The 20,171-nt window shown below is 53.4% G+C and overlaps 1 protein-coding gene across 2 annotated transcripts in view; it reads left to right on the forward strand.

Moving 5' to 3' along the window:
* Positions 1 to 20,171, forward strand: part of SYT6 (synaptotagmin 6) — a 45,914-nt gene that overhangs the window by 14,301 nt on the left and 11,442 nt on the right. The window lies entirely within an intron of this gene.

Below are 20,171 nucleotides of genomic sequence, written 5' to 3' on the forward strand. Positions count from 1 at the left end.
ACGTCCACTGCCCGGGGTGCAGCAAACTGCTGGGGGCACCTGCCCCGCTCCTCCCTGCTCCCTTCATCCTATTGGCACCTCGCCACCTGCCTCCCAAATTCCAGGCCTCAAAACTAAACACACACACACACACACACACACACACACACACACACACGATGCCACTCTTTATGTTGCCCTTGGGCAATTTAGTTCCCTCCAGCCCCAGCCAGCTCAGTTCCAGCCGAATCTTCCCACATTCCAAAGGTTTTTAGTTGGATAACTGGCTACCTTTTCCAGGAGCAGCAGGGACCCCGAGATTGCTATGTTGCATCTGCAAGGCTCCACCCTCCATAGAAGGCAATTATGGTTTTAAATGACATTTGTTTTGCGCCGTTACCGAAGAGTGGCCAAAGGACAAAGAGGCCCCTCCTCAGGGGCTGGTGGAGTTGCCACCTGAGACAGAGACGGGGAAGCCACTCTCCATCTCAGCCCCCCGTGTCTGCCAGTCGGCTGAGAGCAAGCCAGTCCTTCCCACCGAAATGAGGCCTGCGAGGGAGGCCCCAGCCAGGTAGGAGGGTTGGCTGGGAGGAGGAGACAGGGAGGCCCCAGCCAGGAATGAGACAGGCTGTGAAGAGACCACAGACAGATGTCAAGAAAAGAGAGGTTGCCACTCCACGGAAATGGGCAGGGAGCTGCCAGGGAAGAACCCAGGCAGGCGCCTGTGCAAGTGTCTGGCCCTTTGGGGTTGGAGCCCAGTCGCTGAAGACTCGGAAGGCACTGTCATTTGCATTGTCTGCGGTTATTTCCTTTTGTTCACCCTTAGCATTTAGAGAAGTCCTTTTCTACATCATCAGGCTAGTTCACGGATGCTGTGGGAACCAGGAGTAGGGTTCAGGTTTATACTTGGGTTGGAGCTTTAAAGAGAGTACAGGGACAGAACATGAAGGGGCAGCTAGAAACAAAAAGAAAACCCAAAAAGAAAAAAGGAGAGACTTCAGAGAGAGACAGGGGGCTACTGCTTCAGCCACCCTGCCCCACTGTCCAGCCTTCTCAGAGCCCCTCTCTGCTGCCCGCAGAAAGGCTCTGCATTTGTTTGAATAAGGGAGGTCCCCTCTTCGTGAGGAGTAGAGTCAGAGGCTGTCCCCATGCCACCCCTGCTTACTCTCTAGAACAGCGCTGGCTGGGGGCTCCTTCCCTGCGGGGCTGAGTGAGTCCATCCCTCCGCAAGCCGTTGGCTGACTCATATCTCTGTAGTGACACATCGGACCATGTGCTAGGAACAGTCCAACTTCCAGACAGAAAAACAGCTCTGGTGGTGTGTCATGACAGCATGATAAGCATTTCCCTTGAGAAGTTGGGGACAGAGCTAGCTTTGTGACTTGAGGCACCTGCTTGAAAATGCCTCCCCCACATTGTCAGCACCGTCTCCAGCTGAGTCACTGCGGTGGGCCCCGTCAGAGTGACTCTGCTAGGGGCCCTGCCCAGCACCTCCCCAGGACCAGCAGCCCGGATGAATCAGCTGAGGGGTGGCTGGGAGTGGGCAGGAGCGTCCCGGGATGGCCAAGCCGAGCGTGCCTAGAGGCCCCGGGGCAAGGGGACTGTGGCTCGGGGAACTCTGGAGCTGGCTGGCTGTTCCGGGAGGGCAGGCCCTAGGAGGGCATTTTGAAAGTGAGGGATTAGGGCTCCAAGGTGATTTTATGGGGGGAATCATGAGGACCAACCTTTCTTGTTTCTTCTGGGCCTTTTTGGTAGGTTTGGGGAGAAAAAGAGGCCAGGGGAAAAGGCAGGCGGTGGATGCCTCTGTAATCCCGAGTCCTGCTGACAGGGCTTTTTTTTTTTTTTTTTTTTTTTTTTTTTTTTTTTTTTTTTTTTTTTAGTAAATCCAATCCAAGACTGGGCAGTCACCCAGCTCTCATCAGGGAGTGAGTGTTCCCTAAGGAAAAATATTCCCCCAACCCCATTTGGGGAATTTTTACCAGAGAAACTCTGGCTGAACTCCTGTTTTCTCTTGCGTGAGATAGGAAAGGAGAATCTCAGCAGAGGCCCCTGCTGCCCACCTCGAGTCTGGCAAGCTGGAGCCAGCCCGGGCGGCCCTGGGCCGGACCCCAGACCCCAGGCAGCCCTGCGCGCATGTGTGTGTGCACACATGCACCCAGCACACACACACACACACACACACGCACACAGCACACACACACACACACATGCACACACGCATCCAACACACACACATGCATGCACACACGCACACACACCCAGCACACACGCACATGCACGCACACATGCACATGCACACACACATGCACATGCACACACGCACATGCACACACGCACCCAGCACACACACGCACACACGCACATGCACGCACACACACGCATGCACACACACATGCACACACGCACCCAGCACACACACACATGCACACACACACACATGCATGCACACACACACATGCACACACGCATGTACACAGACATGCACACACGCACGCATGCACACGCACACACACATGCCCACACGTTGGATCCACTACACACTGGGGAGGCAGCGTGGGGCTTGTTCCCGTTCAGTCTTACTTGATTGGCTTTTTGTCACTCCTCCTTCCCCCTAAAGGACTCCACCTCCCCACCCTCCCCACCCCACCCAGAGAGGAACACTCTTTGGTTCCCCTAACAAACTGCACTTGGAAAAGCTTTGAGGAGATTTTGTGTCCTGACAATTATACAGCTTATTGATACCCACGTGAGTGGTTATAACCCGAAGTCCCTCCACTTCAGGTTGTTTCTCTCAGGCACTGAGAAAGGAGGATGAAGATTTGGCTCTTCATTTCCTCAGGGGGAAGCTGAGGCACTGATAAGGGAGTAGAACTGTTCAAGGCCACACACTCAGCTTGGGGCTGTCACTCAGGATCCCAAGACTTGTGCAAGGCATGTGGGTCCAAGGGCAGATGAGGTGCCAGCCCTTAGCCTGCAGGTGTGCAGGGCGGGGAGCTGGGGACCGCGGCTGGCAGCCTGTCTCCACCGTGTGCACCCCCTGTGCACCGTGTCACCTCTCCATTTCCTCCTCAGTAAGACGTGGGAAATAATCTCTGTCACAGGGTTGTGATTAGGATGCAATAAAATTTCATTGAGACAAAAGGCCTTCCTAGGTTCTTGCCACAGTTTTCACTCCTGAATCTAACACCAACAACACCCAATATGCTTATAAAGACATTTCCAAGGACATCACCTCATTTAACCTCTCCAGTACAGGAAGAAATCAGTATTTCCATTTCATAGATGAGGAAAACTGAGGAAATTCCCTGAAGTCCTACAGTTTAAAGTCACAGAGGAGAGAATCAAAAATGGAGACCATTTTCTTTACATGCTATCTAACTATAATACATTTTACCCTTCTTTGCCTCAAGCCAAAGTATCACATTCTTGTTTTAGATACTTTGAAAAACACAGAAAGCTGCAAAAAAATACAATTCACCAGAAGCCCATTCTCTCAAGAGAGAGAATTAACATTTGGACAAAGCCCAGAATCCTCCTGTTGCTCAGAGAGCCCTGTGAATGCAGCCAGGGCAAGGTGCACCCTGAGACTGTGAGGGGTTGGTGTGTGGCTGGGCCGGGCGTGGGAGTTTCCGAGATTAAGTGATTCTGGAGGAATGCTGGAAAGAAGGGAAGGATGTGGTATGGAGAACAGGAAGAAGGAGATTGTCATATGTGCAGGGCCGAGGTGACACGGTGAGGACAGGCTCGTGGATCTGGCAGGCCCCAGGACAGCCTCCTCCCATGGACCAAGGATTGCTCATCTATCATCAGCAAGTCCCCAAGTTCTCTGAGATGTTAGGAGTGGGAGTGGCCGCAGGTGAGGTGGTTGAGACATCCTGGAAGACTCTGGAGAGCCCCACGACCTCACGGGGAACTGCAGACCTTCCCCTGGGGGCTATGGTGGAAACATCACCTGTCCCTCTGTGGCCAGTCGGCTCCCCAGTGGGCACAGCAGCAGGGACAGCTTCAACTAAGGCACAGGCAGTCTGAGATCTGACACAGCACTCTTCCCCCACCAGGGCAGCAGCGGCTGCTCCATTAGGCCACACAGCTCTGAGTGTCTTCCCCGTCACACAGGAGTGGGTCCCAGCCAGCCAGGCCCTCTTCACCCATCCCCAGGTCCAGACCACTCATGGTGAAGGTGCCCCAGGGGCAGGGACTCCATCTTGTTATTAATATTAATAACAACAATATTAATAACAAGTCTACCTTGCCTTTGTATAGCGCTATTGAATTTACAGAGCCTTTGTGCACACATTGTCTTAATTTAATCCTCAGCAGGTCTTTGTAGGAGGAATCATCCTAATTCTGCAGACAGAGAAAGTTAAGCTAAGAGAGACTAAGTGAATTGTCTGAGGTTGCACAGCAAGTAATCAAAACGTTCATTGATTTTGTCCATCACCTGGTATTGTTCCAGAAAGGACTTACCTAGCTCACAAGATATATAACAAGATTAAAAATAAGTTTAAAACATCATACAAAAGTAGCAACAGGATAAGTGAGAGAATATAAAATGGAGTCCAGGGAGGCCACTACGTAACGTGCGAGCCGGGCCGTCCAAACGCTGCCGACAGGCAGGCCACACGTTTGACTTGAGTCATTCCAGCAGCTAACACAAAAAAGGGAAATATGTCACAGAATTCAGTGTCCATTAAGTAGTAACCAACCAGATGCTTAGGAAAAACAAAGCTATGCCTGGTTCCAGGACAGGAGGAATTTTCTACTGAGATCCGTGCAGAGAAAAAGCATCACATAATGGACAATATCATGGGGCCAGTTCAGAGCATGGTCTTTGAATCCTGAGACCTTATTAACACCTCCAAGCCTCAGCTTCTTCATCAGTAAAGTGGGGCAATCATAAAACCTAGCACATAAATTTGTTGTGACCAATAAATGAGACTCTCTTAAAGAGATTTTTAAAATCAAGTTATTGAGAGGATGTGTAAAGCCCTGTCACACCCTGCTCAGCCAGGGCTCCAGAAGCACCAGGGGACATCAAAGCATTAGGGTATGAGTGTGGTGAGTATGATTCTGGGTGACCACCTTTCAGAGAATCAAGCGGGCCTGGCATGGTGGTTAAGAGGGTGGACCCCGGGGTCTGGCTGCCTCGGTTGGAGCCTCATCTCCCTCCTCTCTAGCTAAGCAGGCCGGTTAACTTAATATCTCTGTGCTTGTTTGCTCATCTGTAAATTGTGGGTAAGAATAGTCCCTATTCCATAAAGTTGTTGTGAGGATTAAAGGAGAGAATCCACACAGAACTCTTAGCCAAGTTCCCCAGTACACAGCAAGTGCTCAATGAATGCTAGCTGTGAGTAGTGTCTTAAGGGTTCTTGTTTCTCTTCATCCATATTGTGTTAGAGGCAGGCGGTCCCTGGGATGCAGCGTTCTCACTTTCCACGGCCACCCACCAGTCTTGTTTAGTTGTATGTCCCCTGCAGCCCTCACCCCTGGCCTTGCATCTCATAGGTGCTCAATTTATACATGTGGGATGGTATTGGAACGTAAGAGAAAGGGATTCCAGCATAGTCTGGGATTTGGAAAACTCCATCTAGAATCAACTGGGCCACACAGCCCTTCAAAGCTTCAGTTTTCGGATTTGGAAAATGAGAAGGGATCTTTGTAATCTCTGAGGACCCTTAAGCTCTCACACTGATTGTCACAGAGAGGTCTTTTCTCTGCAACTCCTACCTGCAGAAGGGGCTTGGCTGGGAATTCTTTAAAGAGAGGCATTAGCCAGACTCGGTTCCCGCCCTTGTCTCGAGGACGACAGGCTGGGGCGGGTTGCTGGGTGCTTTGCAGAGCCGCGGGGTGCACGCAAGGCGGTGATCACAGGTCTGCAGGAGCCGGCCTGGGTCCGGGAATCTGTCATTTCCCATTGCTGGGCCCGGCAGGAAGGGGCTAAATCTGCCCGGGGAATGGGCTATTTCCACTCCTGTTTGGGGCCCTGTCCCATTGAGGAAGAGTTGCCTCAGCAGACACAGACAGGAGATCGCTCTGTCTGGCGTGAGGGTAGAGGCAGATGGGGGCGGGGAAGGGTGGAAGAGATGAGAGAGGAAATGCTGGCTGCGGTGTGGGAGGGCAGGGAAAGCTGAGCATCCTTGGAGAAGGAACCTGAGCCGTGGGGACAGCCAGCAGCAGGAACCCCAGGGACGCCCAGCCTAAGGGCCAGGGCTATGGCGTGCAGGGTATGGCCTCCCGTTGACGCCGGGCAGGCTGTTCCTGAGTAGGGAGCTTCTCCAGGCTCACTCAGTACAAGAGGCAGTTTCTCTAAGAGGGGGAAGGAAGGATCTGAAAACTTCTGCTACGGAGCTCAGGCACCCCGCTAGCCATGGCTCTGGGACCAGGGCAGGCCAGAGCCTCAGTTTCTCCACGGGTCCCCTCCTCCCCGCCCCAGGGCTGTCTCCCAGCCTGAGCCTCACTCTCTGCTTCTGCTGCTCTGCACTTGGTGCCCGGAAGGGAGGAAAAACCATTAGTGTCACCTGCTCACCAATGGGAGATGTTAGCTGGCTCTGGCAGAACACGCAGCCTATGATTTTTGGAGGAGTTACAACAATGGAGCTAGTTTGGCATTTTGTCATCACGCTCCTGGGTGTGCAGAGGGGGAAGGGAGCCTGGGGCCTGGCTCAGAACGACCTCCCGGCAAAGAGCTCGGAACCTCCTCGGGCATCTCTGGCATCCCGGCCCTGTGCTCCCTCCTCCCTTGCCCTGTGCTCTGCACCCTGCTCCTCCTTGCCATGACGCGTTGTCGGGATGTGGCTCGGAGACGGCTGAGGCCAACTCGGCCAGCCCCTAGATGCAGCTCCACAGCAGGACAGAGCAGGGAGGGCCTGAAAATCAGATGAAATGTATGGCGTTTGCTCTGTACTAGACCCAATGCAGGTTGTCTTAAGTGCATACATCCATTTATCCTCATGGCGAACTGTTTTATTGATGAGGAGGTGAGGTCATTTGGCACAATGCTTCCATCGTACAGCTGAGGAAACTGCAGCTCAAGGAGGTACAGTGACCTGCCCTACCTCACTCTGCTGCTTAGCAACAGAACTGGGATTTGAACCCAGGCCCCTGGTTCTCGGTTTAATGTTTAAAGTTTATTCTCTTGCTGGGAACACCTGAACTGGAGGCTGGAGCCTGAGAAGACCCACAAGATGTCCTCCCTAGTCCCCTTGTTGAAGGTGCTGATGGGTAGGGAAGCTCAGGGCTGGGAGGGGAGAAAGAGGAAGTCCGCAAATCAGCACAGTTTCCGTCGGGCCCTGGCGCCAGGAGTTGCGGCCTCTGAAACCCAGGCTAGAGGATATTCTCATTCCCACCCTCCACCCAGGGCCAACCCCAAGGCAGCTGCCCCTTTCTCCTCCTCTTGCTGACTCAGACACCCGCAGGGCATGCCTGACCCCTCGGCCCTCCAGGCAAGCAGATGGGACGGCACACCCAGTGTGTCCCAACACCGCAGGGGAATGAGAGGTTTACCAACGGATTGCATGCTTGCTACCTATGAGTCTTGGTTTTTCTACTAGCAGTTGGCCACACCCTCCCTATGTTTTCCTCATATGTCTCTAATCAGGGACTTAAAGCACCTATCCCATAGGGACTACAAGAGTGACAATACTGCCCATTGTCAGAGAGGTCAGAGGTCAGTGACTTTTACAGTTACACAGCAGGAAAGCAGTAGGACAGGGATTAGAACCCCAGGTTCTGCCCCAAATCCCACGCATCCCCCACTGGGGCTGCTTGTACTAACTCCCCTGTAGCACACTCATGATCCCTCCCTCTGGTAGGGTGAAGAGCCAAGACCCCAGCTTCCCGCCAGACCCCCCAATCAGGAGTTCTTTGTTGATGAAGATGAAGGCCACTAAAATGCCTAAAAAATTTGAAAGGCCAAGGAAACTGAGTTTCTTGATTTTGGAGAAGAGAAGATGGAGTAAAATCTGATAGAACCTTTGAAGGCATAACGTCTAAGCTATGATGGAATAGTAGGTAGGGACCAGCAGGGAAGGGCTGAGTGCCCAGAAGGCTCTGGTCAGACGTCAAGGAGAACTTCCTGAGCTCCAGGATGGCAAACACTGGGCAAGAAGCATTGCTTGTTAAGGTCAGTGTGGTCCTGCTTAGAAGCTGAGACAGGACGAGTTGACCGATCCCCCGTGGCCTTGTGCTGCCTTGTTACGCATGATTAGAGTTGCCTTGCTCTGATTCGTAAATCCCACCACAAGGCAATGAATTTTGAAATTTGACATTTTCAACTCTCCCTCCTCACCCCTCCTGAAGACCGAAAAAAAGCAAGAAAATAAAAGTGAGAAAAATAACTGCAGCTCTGCAGGAGGCAGGGAAACACTTGACTTGCTCAAAACTTCTTCATCTATGGGTTTCCTCCTTCCAGCCCCACAGGCTGCACCTGGAGACCTCGGGTGGAAAGATCTGTGCAGCGAGGGGCCAGGGTTCTACTGACCCACTGCTTGGGGACAAGAGCTCCGGCCCAGCGGTTCTGCCCCCTGCCAGCCCAGCTTCCTCCTCTGTCCCCAGCCCCCACCAGCCAGTGTCTGCTGGAGCAGTTTAGCTCTTAGTCAGACAATAACATAACCAGTGCTTTTTGTGAGAAATGACAAACCCAGGCCAGAGCGCTGCACTGGCTGGTTTAAGCATGCAGGAGATGGATCCTCTCGCAATCACAATGCATGGCAACACCATCCATTCGTCTCCTTTCCGGAAGAGGCAGGCAGGGTCAAGCAGAAGGGAGGTAAATGCTCTAAGTCTCAGAGGTTCCCCTCTTGTGCTTCTCACTTCCAGAACACCAAGAAATTTTGCCTTCAAAACTTACACAGGTCCTCAGCACCCCTGATCCTTAATAAGCAGGGGCAGAAGGTGGGATGGAGAGGAGCGTAGCACGGACAGGCCCAGAGGAGGCTGGGCGGGAGGGAGGAAAAGAGCAATGGCTCCAGAGTCAGCGCACTGAGGCCCCGGGACCGCGGGCAAGCCACTTAACCTCTGTGAATTTCAGTACAGCGTGGCGATAATTACTGGTTCCTCTGAGGAATGTAGTATGAGTGAAATGAATTCAACATATATTAAGTACCCAGCATAGTCCCTACAAACTAGTAGATGCTCCATAACTGTTAGCGTCTTTCTCCTCTCTTGACTTTGGCTTTGATCACCAAAATCAGTGAGTTAAAATAAGTGGAAGAAACTTCACAATTCTGGCCAGAATGTGTGTGTTCCATTGGTTCTTCTCACTAGATAACAACAATGGTTGTCAGTTTCTGAGACTTCCCTAGAGCTGGTTAAAACACAGGTTATTGGGCCCTGTCCCCTGGTGAGGGGAGGGCCCAATAATTTGTGTTTCTGTTAAGTTCCAAGTGATGTTGATACTCTCGGTCAAGAAATCACACTTGGAGAGCTAATGCAATGAGGAATATTACAGAATGTTGTCAGATATCTTTGAAGCTAGCTCTCTTAAACCCTCTAAATTTGGGTGAGGCACCTTCTTGCTAAAATTTGGCCATCCAGTGTACCTTGTGGTGCACAGGAAAAAGGCAAAGGGTGGTAGTGAGCAAGGCACTCCACGAGGGCCAGGACCAGCCCGAGATCCCACGTGGCTTCCATCCTTGGAACCCTTGATTATGCCTAACAAAAGCGAAGAGGCCCTTTTATGATCCTAACTTTTGCTTGGCATCCCTAACATTTAATGATTTCTGTTGCACTAGGACATGTTCCTGTCTAGGACAGAGATTCTAATAGGGTCTGACCCAGGGCAGCCTCAGAATCTCCTGTCTTGCTTTATGTTACAGTTTGAGGATGTGTAAGACTCACCTGAGGAGCTTGTCACTAGCAAACATCCAGGCCCCCACCTGCAGAGATTCTGATTCAGTAGATCTTAGGTGCAGCTCAGGATCAAGTCCCCATCTCCCAAAGTGACGCTAATGTAGGAGATCTTCAGCCCAGCCCTGAGGAACACTTAGGAGGCTCCACCCTAAAACCATCTCGTTACCCACAGTGACATTCCTGGGGAGACCAGAGGCCAAGGTTAAGCAAGAGCCCACTCCTGCTACCAATTCTTTTTACTACCTTCTTAGCCAGGCAAGCCCCTCAAAGCTGAGTTGCTCATTAATTCAACAAAGACTTTGTCAGCCTGTGTTATATACCAGGCATCGTACTTAGTGCTGGGAATAAAATGGTGAGTCAAATATAGGGTAGGGAATAGGGGGAGGCAAGTGGGGAACCTCAGGGTTCCTGGGGGCGTGCCTGGCCCGGAGAGGGAGTGCCTCCTTCCCTTTGGACCTGGCATTGCTTTGCCTCACCCTCGCCCTGGCTCTGGTGACACAAGCCCAGTCCCCTTTGGGAACCACAGTTGGGCGGGGGTGTCAGAGGAAGCGGCCGGAAGGATGGGTGGGCATCTGCCACGTGAAGCGATGGGGAAAGAATGATCAATCAGAGGGACAGAATGTGCAAAGTCATGGGGACAGAGGCACTGTGACGTTTAAGAAAGCCTGTGAGGCTGAAGCGTAGTGAGGAGAGCTTGGTATGGGGGCACCAAAGAGTTAGCGCCACTCGTGGAGGGCCCTGCAGGTCTTGGTAAGGCCTTGGGTTTTGTTCCTAGTGCAAGGGGAAGCCATCGGAGGGTTTTAAACACAGGCGTGAGGCGATGCATCTTACATTTCAGGAAGAACATTCTGGCTGCCGAGTGGGGCGGGGCCAGCTAGGAGGCAGCTATATGCGGCCAGGTAGGCAGGATTTGACCTCCGTGTAGCACCAGAGATGGAGAGAGGTGGGTGGACTCAAGATGGAATTTGGGGGAAGAATTAGTAGGGCTTGTAATGCACTAAATGCAAAGGAGGGAGGGTACAGGTGTCCACGATGACGTGTCATTTCTGGCTTGAGTGAATGGAAGAGTGGATGAAAGGGCCCCTTACCGAGTTGGGGAAAATGAGAGGAGAATGAAAATTGAAGATGAAAAAGTCACCTTTGAGCCCCTGAGAAGTTCTGGATTTCTGCGATGGCCACATGGTGGATAGATGAGTCTGGTACCTGGACAGGAGGTCTGTGGAGGGGCCATACATCCAGGAGTCGTGAGCATGGACAGGTGTTTGAACAAGGAGAGAAGAGGGCCCAGACCCGAGTCCTGACGAACTCTGCAGTTTAGAGACAGGGACATGAAGAGGGACCAGCAGAGGAGGCCGGGAAGGGGCAGCTGGAGAGGCGGGAAGAGAACCCAAAGGAAGACGACATCTCAGGAGCAGGGTGGTCGACTCCGTGGAGAGCTGGAAAGAGCCCTTCACAGAGCAGCCTGCCATGGCAAGACCGAGAGATCCTGGAGTGTGGGCAGCAGGTGGGTTGAGACCTCAATCATTAGGGTGCCTGTCCCCAAAGAGATGATGAAACTACAGCCAGTGTCATTGTCAGCTCAAGCGTGTACCTTCAGCCAAGACCAAAGCCCTGACTGTTTGGCACCCCTCCCCCGGCAACTGTTTGCAAGAAACATTCCTCGGCTGCCCCAGGAGACCACCCCACTGGGACCAGGGCACCCTCCCTCGTGCAGAGAGACCCTGCCACCAAGACCCTTGAGGGGCAGTGAGCTGCGATGCCTGCCCCCTCCCCAGGGGAAACCGGCAGCCGTTTGACAGCCACACGGCAGGACAACTTGCAGCAAGAAATGAAGACAGATTCTCTTCTCTAACTTCATTAATGTGCCATTTACCACCTCCCCACCCCCCGCCCCTGTCATTAATGACGATGACAATGGAAGGCCCAGCTCTGAGGTGAGGTCCTGGGTTCTGGCTCTCATGGACAAGTGCCCATGGCGCAGACTTTCTGTCTTGACCAGGCGTTGCCTCCATCTCCTCTAGAACTTCTCCAAACTCTGCTCCCCTCCAGCTCCTTTCCGCCCTCTCGTGCCCCTCTCCCTCTCCGCCCACCTTTTTAAAAGTCATTAGGAAGAGATCTGCACCTCCCAGTGTGATTCTGACTCACAGATATCTGCCCAAAAGTAATGGTGCGTGTGAAACACTAAACCGCTTTTCAAGGGCAGGTTCACAAAGGAGAGGCCGAGAAAAAGTTTGCTAAATAAAACCCTCCGCTTCCCTAAAGATGCTGAGATACAGCAGCCTTTGCCTCCCGCTGATGTGCTTTAGTCTCAGCGGGTCCCTGAGCCACCCCAGCCCAGAGGGTCGCAGCCACTCCCTCCCCACACCGCGCCCCACACCAGCCGCAGGGGCTCCCTCTCCTCCGTGGGCCGGTCTGAGCTCTGTGTCCACACCACAGGCCGAGACTGGACTACACTGAGTTCGTTTAAGGAGCCTCATGTATTCTTATCACTGCACGGCCCTTGGGGCAGAGGAGCACTTGAGAGCAAAGGCGGGCGTGGCAATAGAACCGCCCCAGCACCCAGCGGGAAGCCCTGAGTGTCACAACAGACGCAACCCGCCCTTCCACCCCGGCCACCCCCAGCATCCTCGCCAGAGCCCTGGGAGCCCAGGCCTGAGGAGGAGCAGAGAGCCAACTCACGTCACCCCCGCCGGGTGCTCACAGCAGGTGTCCCTCTCGGCACCCCAGGAGGGAACACCCACCCCGCAGCTCCTCTCTCCCAGCCGAGGGCTGAGCCAGCCATGGCGACGCAGGGCGGGCAGAGTGTCAGCCTCCACCCTCCCCTCCTGCAGCAGGACGCCACGTCCTGCCGTTCTGTCTCAGATACGTCCTGCCTTTGCTTTAGGGCGTTTGTAACATCTGTCCCTCAGCCTTCAGCACCCAGGGACAGTGGGAGCCACCCCCAAGTCAGACCAAGGGAGTCAGGGGAGACGACCAAGAGGAGGTGACAGGACAGCTGGCCTGGAAAGACCAGAGTTGTCCAGGATAGTCAGAGGTACTGAGAGGTTACTTCAGGTGGTGGAAGGAGGGGGACAAAGGCACGGAGGTGGGAAGACCTCGGGCAGTTTGGGGAAGAGGAGTCGTAGGTGTAGAGGCTAAACACATGGGCTCCCAAGCCTCAGTTCCCATCCTGGCTGTGCCATTTGGTAGCTGTGTGTCCTTGGGCCAGTTGCATAACCTCTCTGCACTTCAATGTCTCCAGGTAAAAAGTGGGGATGATAATAATAGTGCCCATCTCATAAGGCTTTTGTGAAGTTTATGTGGCCTAATACTTATAAACACTTAGGACAGGATGGCACATAGTTAGCCAGCAATAGAAGTCGCTAGTCATTCTGGCTGCATTGGAGGTTACCTGGGGCAGAACAGTGGCAGATGAGGCCAGCTAGAAGCAAGGGCCAAGTCCTGAAGAAGCCTGAATGCTGTTTGATTCTGCGGATAAGTGATTTCCATGCTGTCTCCTAGAAGCTCCAAGGAGGTAGCCTGCGGCGTTGAAGGAAGGAGCTATCTCTGAGCCACTTTTTATCTGTTGTATCGATTTGGGCTTTTGGATAGTATTTCACTTGAAGAAGAGATTTTCCAACTACAAAACAAGTGTGAAATGGGGAGCTATTGAAGAATCTTGAGCAGGAGAGCAACCTCCTGGTTAAGCAAGGAGGGTGGGTTGGGGGGTGGCAGGGCGAATTAGACAACCGCAGAGGCCGGGCAGAGGTGGTGCGGGCCAGGGCTGAGCAAGGCAAAGGGGAGGGGATAAGGGGCCTCAGAGTCTGGGGACACTGGGAAGGGGGCTCAGGGACAGAGGCTGCAGGAGGGTGAGGCATCTGCACTCCCTCTCACTGCCCCTTCTCTGCAAGCCGCTGAGGGCTGAGTCCTCTGAGGGCTCTGCTCTTCCCAGGGAACAAAATCCAAGCACCTTCAAGGCCTTCCCTGACCTCCTCTTGCGCCCCCTCCATTCCCACTCCTCACTCCAGGGCCACAGCCGCCGCGACTTCCACGTCCCCAGAGCCGGCCCCTGCCCAGCTGGCGGGCTCCTCCCTACCTCTCAGGACCATTCTGTCTAAAACCGCCCCTCACCCCACCGTTACCCTCTGTCATGTCACTGGCTCCCTCGCCGCCCGCAGATACTATCTTGCTTAGTTTATTTTTGTCTCTCTCCCCTAGAATACAAGCTCCTGGAGAGCTGGGACCTTGTCTGTCTTATTGTCACTGTCTCTCCAGATTCTCGAACGTTGTGTAGGTGCGTGACAAATGAATGGCACGCATGAAAATGGTCTCTGGCGTGGGTGTCTGGGTGGAAGGTGACACGGTGGGCTGGGTAGGAAATAGAGAAGAGCGAGCAAGTGTAGAGACAGTCTGCAATCACCTGCAGAATCAAGGGCAAATTCCCAAGTACGGGCCACGAGGCAGGCAAGGCTGGGCTCTGGCCCTGTTTCCAGCCTCATCTGGGCTGCTTTCTGCCCCCCATTCCCCATCACGCCCTCCGGCCACATGGAACCTCTCAGGCTCCCTGTCACACCTCGCCCCCTTCATGTCTTGATGAATGGTAGGTCCCTCTCCCTAGAATGCCTTTGCTTGTTCTTCTCTGCCAGCAAACTCCTTTTACTCACCTTAAATCCATGGCAGAGTTCATTGTTCCCTCCTCAACTCTCCCGCACCTCTTATCCACACCTCCGTTATTGCACCAGTCAAAACAAACAGTGTTACTTACCTTCCTGCCTTTCTCTGCCCTGCCCCTGCCCTAGGACCGCGAGCTCTTCATAATAATAGCAATAACCATAACAGCAGCTAATACTTACTGAGCTCCTACTCTGTGCCAGGTACTATGCTAAGTATTTCGCACAAATTGCCTGGTTTCATCTTCGTGACAACCGTAAGAAGTGGGTCCTATATTTGCCCCATTTTACAGGTTAGGAAACCAAAACTATGGAAGGTCAAGAAAGTCACACTACCCCTAAGAGTCAGAGCTGGAACTTGACCCCAAATCCATATTCTCAACCATTCATTCATCAGCCAGGATTTACTGAGCACTTAAACTATATGTCAGGCCCTGGCCTAAATATAGAAGATATAATGAGGAATAAATGCAGACCCATCCCTGCCCTCAAAGAGCCTACAGTCTGATGACAGACACAGACATCCACCACATAATCCCCAAATCAACGTGAAAGTTACGGTTGTAACCTGTGCTACGAAGAGGACGTCTGTGTTGCTATGGCGGCAGATACCAGGGGAGTCGGCCCAGCTCCGAGTGTCTTCCACGTTTAACTCTTCTCTGTACCCCCAATGTGGAGCCCCAGGCCTACACAGAGGGGCTGCTCACCGGATGTTTCTTTAACCATCGGAGCCAAATTGGCTTCCACCCCGTCTCTCTTGCAGGCCCCCTGCCCCAGGGTGACTTAACAGCACTTCCTGCCCGGTGTTTCTGAGATCCTGTTTAGGTCTCCTGTGGCTTTCCTGAAAGTGTAGCGGATGCTTCTCTGCTGCTGATGAGCGAGTCAGAGAAGCCACTTAATGATCAAGAGACCAGAAGTGTTCTCTAAGAAACGGGGAAGCATTTTCTTGCTTTGCTCAGCCTGGATTCCCAAGACAGACTCAGAGGCATCGACGCCACTCATCGCCTCTTTAGGGGGAAGCTTGACTGGCCCTGGAGAAGAACAAAACATCTGGGGGCAGTGAGGACTGAAGAAATGAGAGCATTTGGATTCCAAACCAGAATTGCTAGATTCCTTGAGGCAGGCAGTAGACACAAGGTAAGCATCCCAGGGCCGTCTCTGAGGGTGACGGCTGATTTTCCAGTTTGAATCCTCGTTTCTCATGACTAGCAGGGACCTTAAGGATAGATCATCTCATCTAGTACAACCCCTTCGTTTTACAGCCTGAGGCCCAGAGATGTAAAATGACTTGCTCAAGGTCTCACAGCTAGATGGGGGCAGAGGGATTAAGCCCCCAGTCTCCTGATTTGCGATTCACTGCTCTTTCCTGGGCAGCCCACAGATAGGATTTTTTTTCTATGCCTAGGGCCATGTGAGTGCTTCAAGGAGAGAGAAGTTCTTTAACAAGTTGCTGCTGATGGGCCACCGGAGAGCCAGCAAGAGCAAAGCCGTGCAGTGGATGGCCCTTAAGAATCTTCCTGCCTGGATGCCCTGGGCACCGCAGCTAGGGGAACGCTGCTATTACGGGCAGCCAGGGCAGGTGGACAGGTGGCACTTAAGGACAGATTTCTCCAGGAGTCAACATCCTGACTTCCCCTCCCCTGGCAGCAGGTCCAGCTGCTCCAAGCACTAGCTAAGTCTTTTAGCCAGCGCCACTGAGCTTGGATCCACCCTATCAGCCCCTAGGTCAGGAGTCGAGAGGGTCATGCTTGGTTTCTGCTGCTTTCTGGACAACAGTGACCTCTCCTGCACCGGGGAGCTCATTACCAGCCAGGGGCCCGAAGGCAGCCTCTCCTGGCAGCAGGTGAAGATGAAAGCAATAACACGCTGGCTGTTCTGCAGCCCCTGCTCGCCCCTGGTTTTATTAAAGTCCGAAATCTCAAACATGCCTAATGAGGATAAAAGGCTGGTAAGATGTGTGGAATGAGGGGCTGAAGCCTCCTGGAAAAGGGCAGCGCAGAGAGAGGATGAGATAAAGGCGGCCACAGGGCCAAGCTGGGGCCTGGCTTTCCAGAGAGGGAGGGTGGCTAGCAGGAGGTGCTGACTCTCTGTGTTTGCTTAGCTCCCATCTCTCTATTTACTCAGAATTAACCTATTTATTTTTCTTTATCAACTAAGCCAGTCTCTGCTGCTTGCATGTGCAGGGGAGCAAGATCCCCCTCAATCCACTGAGCCAAGAGCTGCCAACTTGCCGTCAGGCCCAACCACCCACCGCAGAAGCCCCGGAACTGGGCTTTGCACCCCCGGCCCCTGTTTCCTCTGGGCCTCCAGCTCACAGTGGGATCTTGGGCCAGCCTGTCTGGGCCCACGGATGGAGAGTGGGGATCACTGGTGTGTGCGGGGGCCACACCACACGGCAGGCTCAGCACTGCATGCTCCCAGCTGCCACGTGCTGTGAACAGTGCAGGGGTCCTGCAAAAAGGAGGGGGCCCTGCGGCTCAGTGCTCCCCCAGAGGGAGGCCTCCTTTAGAGCAGTTCACAGAGCCCTGGGTGACCCTCATATCCCCAGGCAAGTCTCCCAAGTCCATAAACAAATCAACTCAGACGCCCTGAATAGAGACAGCCCGTGAAAGCACCGCTCTGCATCTGTAGGACGGCAGGGGGGACATGGTGGCAGCAGCCTTTGTTCACGCCCTCTCACAGGGGCCCGAGGAGTTTCCAGAATCCTTCCCAGGGCCCTAACTTGATTATAACATTGATGTGGAGAGCCCTTCTCCCAGGGTTCTTTTTGCTAAAATGTAACCGTCCCGTTCTGCAGGCATTTGTGTAGCTCCCTTTGTGTGCTGCTGGACCCTCCGAGGCACCTGTAGGTGTAAGGCAAGGAACGTGCCCCAAAAGGCCTCTCATCAGGTGCTGGGGGGCACAGCTGCAGGGCCAAGGGGGCCTCGGTGACTCCTGTGAGCAGTTCAGGGGCAAGAAGCACTGCAGGGGTGCGGGGGAGAGATGCTGACTGGGGGCTGGGCCTTGGGCGAGAGTCCCCAGCGGGATGTGATGCAGGCATGGAGCATCCAAGCACAGAGGAGGAGGGGAGGCATTTTGGCAAAAGGGACCAAAGCCATGTGGAGCAGAGGGTTGGCGCAGAGGAGAGGGAGAGAATCAGTTGAGGAAGTAAGACAGGACTCGATCGTTGAGAGCCCCAGATGCAAGCCAAGATCAACCTTAATTCTAGGAACCAAACAAGGGGAACCACTGAGGGTTTGAGCCATGGCATCGACATGTGAAAGTCCGGCACCAAAGCACTCACCAGCCATGCAACCTTGAGCGAGTTACTTAACTTCACAAAACAAGCATCTTTGTCCTGCGTGCAATGGGAACAGTAAGAGCACCTACCTCGTAGGGCTGGTGTGAGACTCACCAGGGTAACTGAGCGCAGTACTTAGCAGGGTGCCTGGCACACAGTCAGCATGCTGTGCTTGGGGAGTCCGGAAGGGTCTCTGTAACTCTGAGCAGGATCGGCCCTCGAAGGATTATTAAGGGAAATAAAGGGAGTTGGGGCTTCTCCTTATACCTTAGTGCCTCTGTCAGAGATGGAGCACTTAGCCAGGTGCACACTGATCTGATCCCTGCCGCAGGATCAATGCCAGGGCACAGGGCAGTTGCTGTGTGTCCCTCTCTTGACCCGGGGACTAGGAGACAGGAGATGCACCTGAGGGAGATGGATATCCTAGCACCTTTTAACCGGCTACACCCACTAGACCATCTGTGTGTTGGGGGTGGGGACTGAATCCTCTCCACAAAGCACAGTGCCCCTGGCAGACGCCGGTAAATATGAGTGGACGAGCCACATGGACAACTGGCTGAAGTGTGGTCCAAGGTGCAGAGGAGGGCGGGTCACCATGAGATGCTCCCTAGGTGAGCTGGAAGGGGCCCTGCTCCGGGTGGACTGCAAGGGGCGCCCTCCCAAGAGTCAGGCATCCGGCTGGCCGTGCAAGGCTTTTACATCGAATCTCGAGTTCTTCGTCTGTGAGACGGAGGGATGATGATAGCAATCCCGGCCCCACAGAGCTGCTGTGGGCCTCAGAGGTGGACATGCTGTCCATGCAAGTGCTCCACAGGTGCTGGTCTGGGATCGCCGGCTCTGTGGAGGCCACAGGGCTCTGAGTGCTGCAGCGGGTGGCTGTCTCCGCAGGGTGCCCAGCTCTGGCCTCAGCCACACCCCTTCCTGGCAAGCAGGGTATATTCACCTTCTGCTACTCCTGGGATTTGATTTGGGGGGGGGTAAGGGTGGACAAAAACACAAATCTGGGGCAGAGAAAGGGGGGGTGTCAGGGCCACCTAGAGGAGAATGTTGGGACCATATGGGCGGTGGGGGGCTTTGGGGGAGGAGGGAACCTTGGATTATTCTCCAGGTGGGGCCAAGACTCTAACAGTCTACAGTAGACGGTTGTTCTTTGAGAGGAGAATAGACAAAAACCTTGGTGTTACCCTTGACTCCTCTCTTTCCCAGAAGTCCTCACCTCCTCAGGGAGGCCTTCCCTGGCTAAAAATGCAACAACTATAGTCTCCCCCGTGGTCATATTTTATATTCCCTTTCTCTGCCTTACTTTATTCTCCTTGATACTCTTGAATATCTAGCTTATTTATTTACCTTTTTTTTTATTGTCCTTTGCCCTGATAAAATGTAAGCTCCATGAAGCAGGGATTTTTGTCTATTTTGTTCTCTTTTATGTCTAGAGCACTCAGATCAACACCTAGCACATAGCAGGTGCTCAGTAAATATTTGTTGACTGACTGAATGAATGGATGGATTGATGGCCCACATGAAATCAGAGCCACCCCAAACCCTGACCTCCTCAAATTCAAACCTCCTCAAACCTGGCTTTGGGGCCCCTAAGGGAGGGAATATCTCCATGTCTTGGAGCCCAGGCCAGCCTCACACCTGCAGGCGGAGGCTTCACCATGACAGCACCCCGTTCACCAGGTGGAGGGAGCACTCTGGCCAGGCACCTCTTACTGCAGCAGGAGGACGTGCTGACCATCTTGAAGTTTTCCTGTTCTCTCAAAAACTTCCAGGGATCCTGGCCACGATGATTCTGGGGACAGGAGAGGCAGCAGAGTGTGTACTCTGTGTGGGGTTTATTTTTGAAAGATGACTATATTTAAGGAAAAAGGACAAAGTGATCCAAGGCCTGGCATCAAACATGGGATGGCAAGCGTATGTCTCCTTGGTTGGCAGCACGTCCTGAGTTGGGTATCAATTCCTTGTGCTTCCACCCCGAGACCGGAAGTTGGAGTGCTGGTATGTTTTGGGAGAGGCAAGGAAGCTACTAAGGCAGAGGGATTGACAATGAATGACCGAGCCGAGGGGCAGAAGAAGAAAAGAATTGCAGATCTGCCAGGAGAGGGGCCTCCAGAGGGCCAGAGCACATATCTTGTCTGGGACACTGTCATGACCGCGTGAGGTCATGACAGTGTCCTGGACGGGATGGGAAGTCAGGGGGTCAGTGACTGAGAAAGGTGAGCTGGAGGAGAACAGGAATGGACCACAAGGAGCTGGTGGTCGGAGGCTGCAGCTGAGGGGTGTGCACAGGGCAGGGCAGGCCAAAGCAGAATGGCAAGCACCAGGACCAGCATCTGGTCAAAATCGAGAGGGAATATTGAGGGGGGCCGATTCTACTGAAGAGGCAATATTGTTATTGCCTTTTATACCCAGTT

The sequence above is a fragment of the Eulemur rufifrons genome, chromosome 8, assembly GCF_041146395.1.
Source record: "Eulemur rufifrons isolate Redbay chromosome 8, OSU_ERuf_1, whole genome shotgun sequence".
Lineage (NCBI taxonomy): Eukaryota > Metazoa > Chordata > Mammalia > Primates > Lemuridae > Eulemur > Eulemur rufifrons.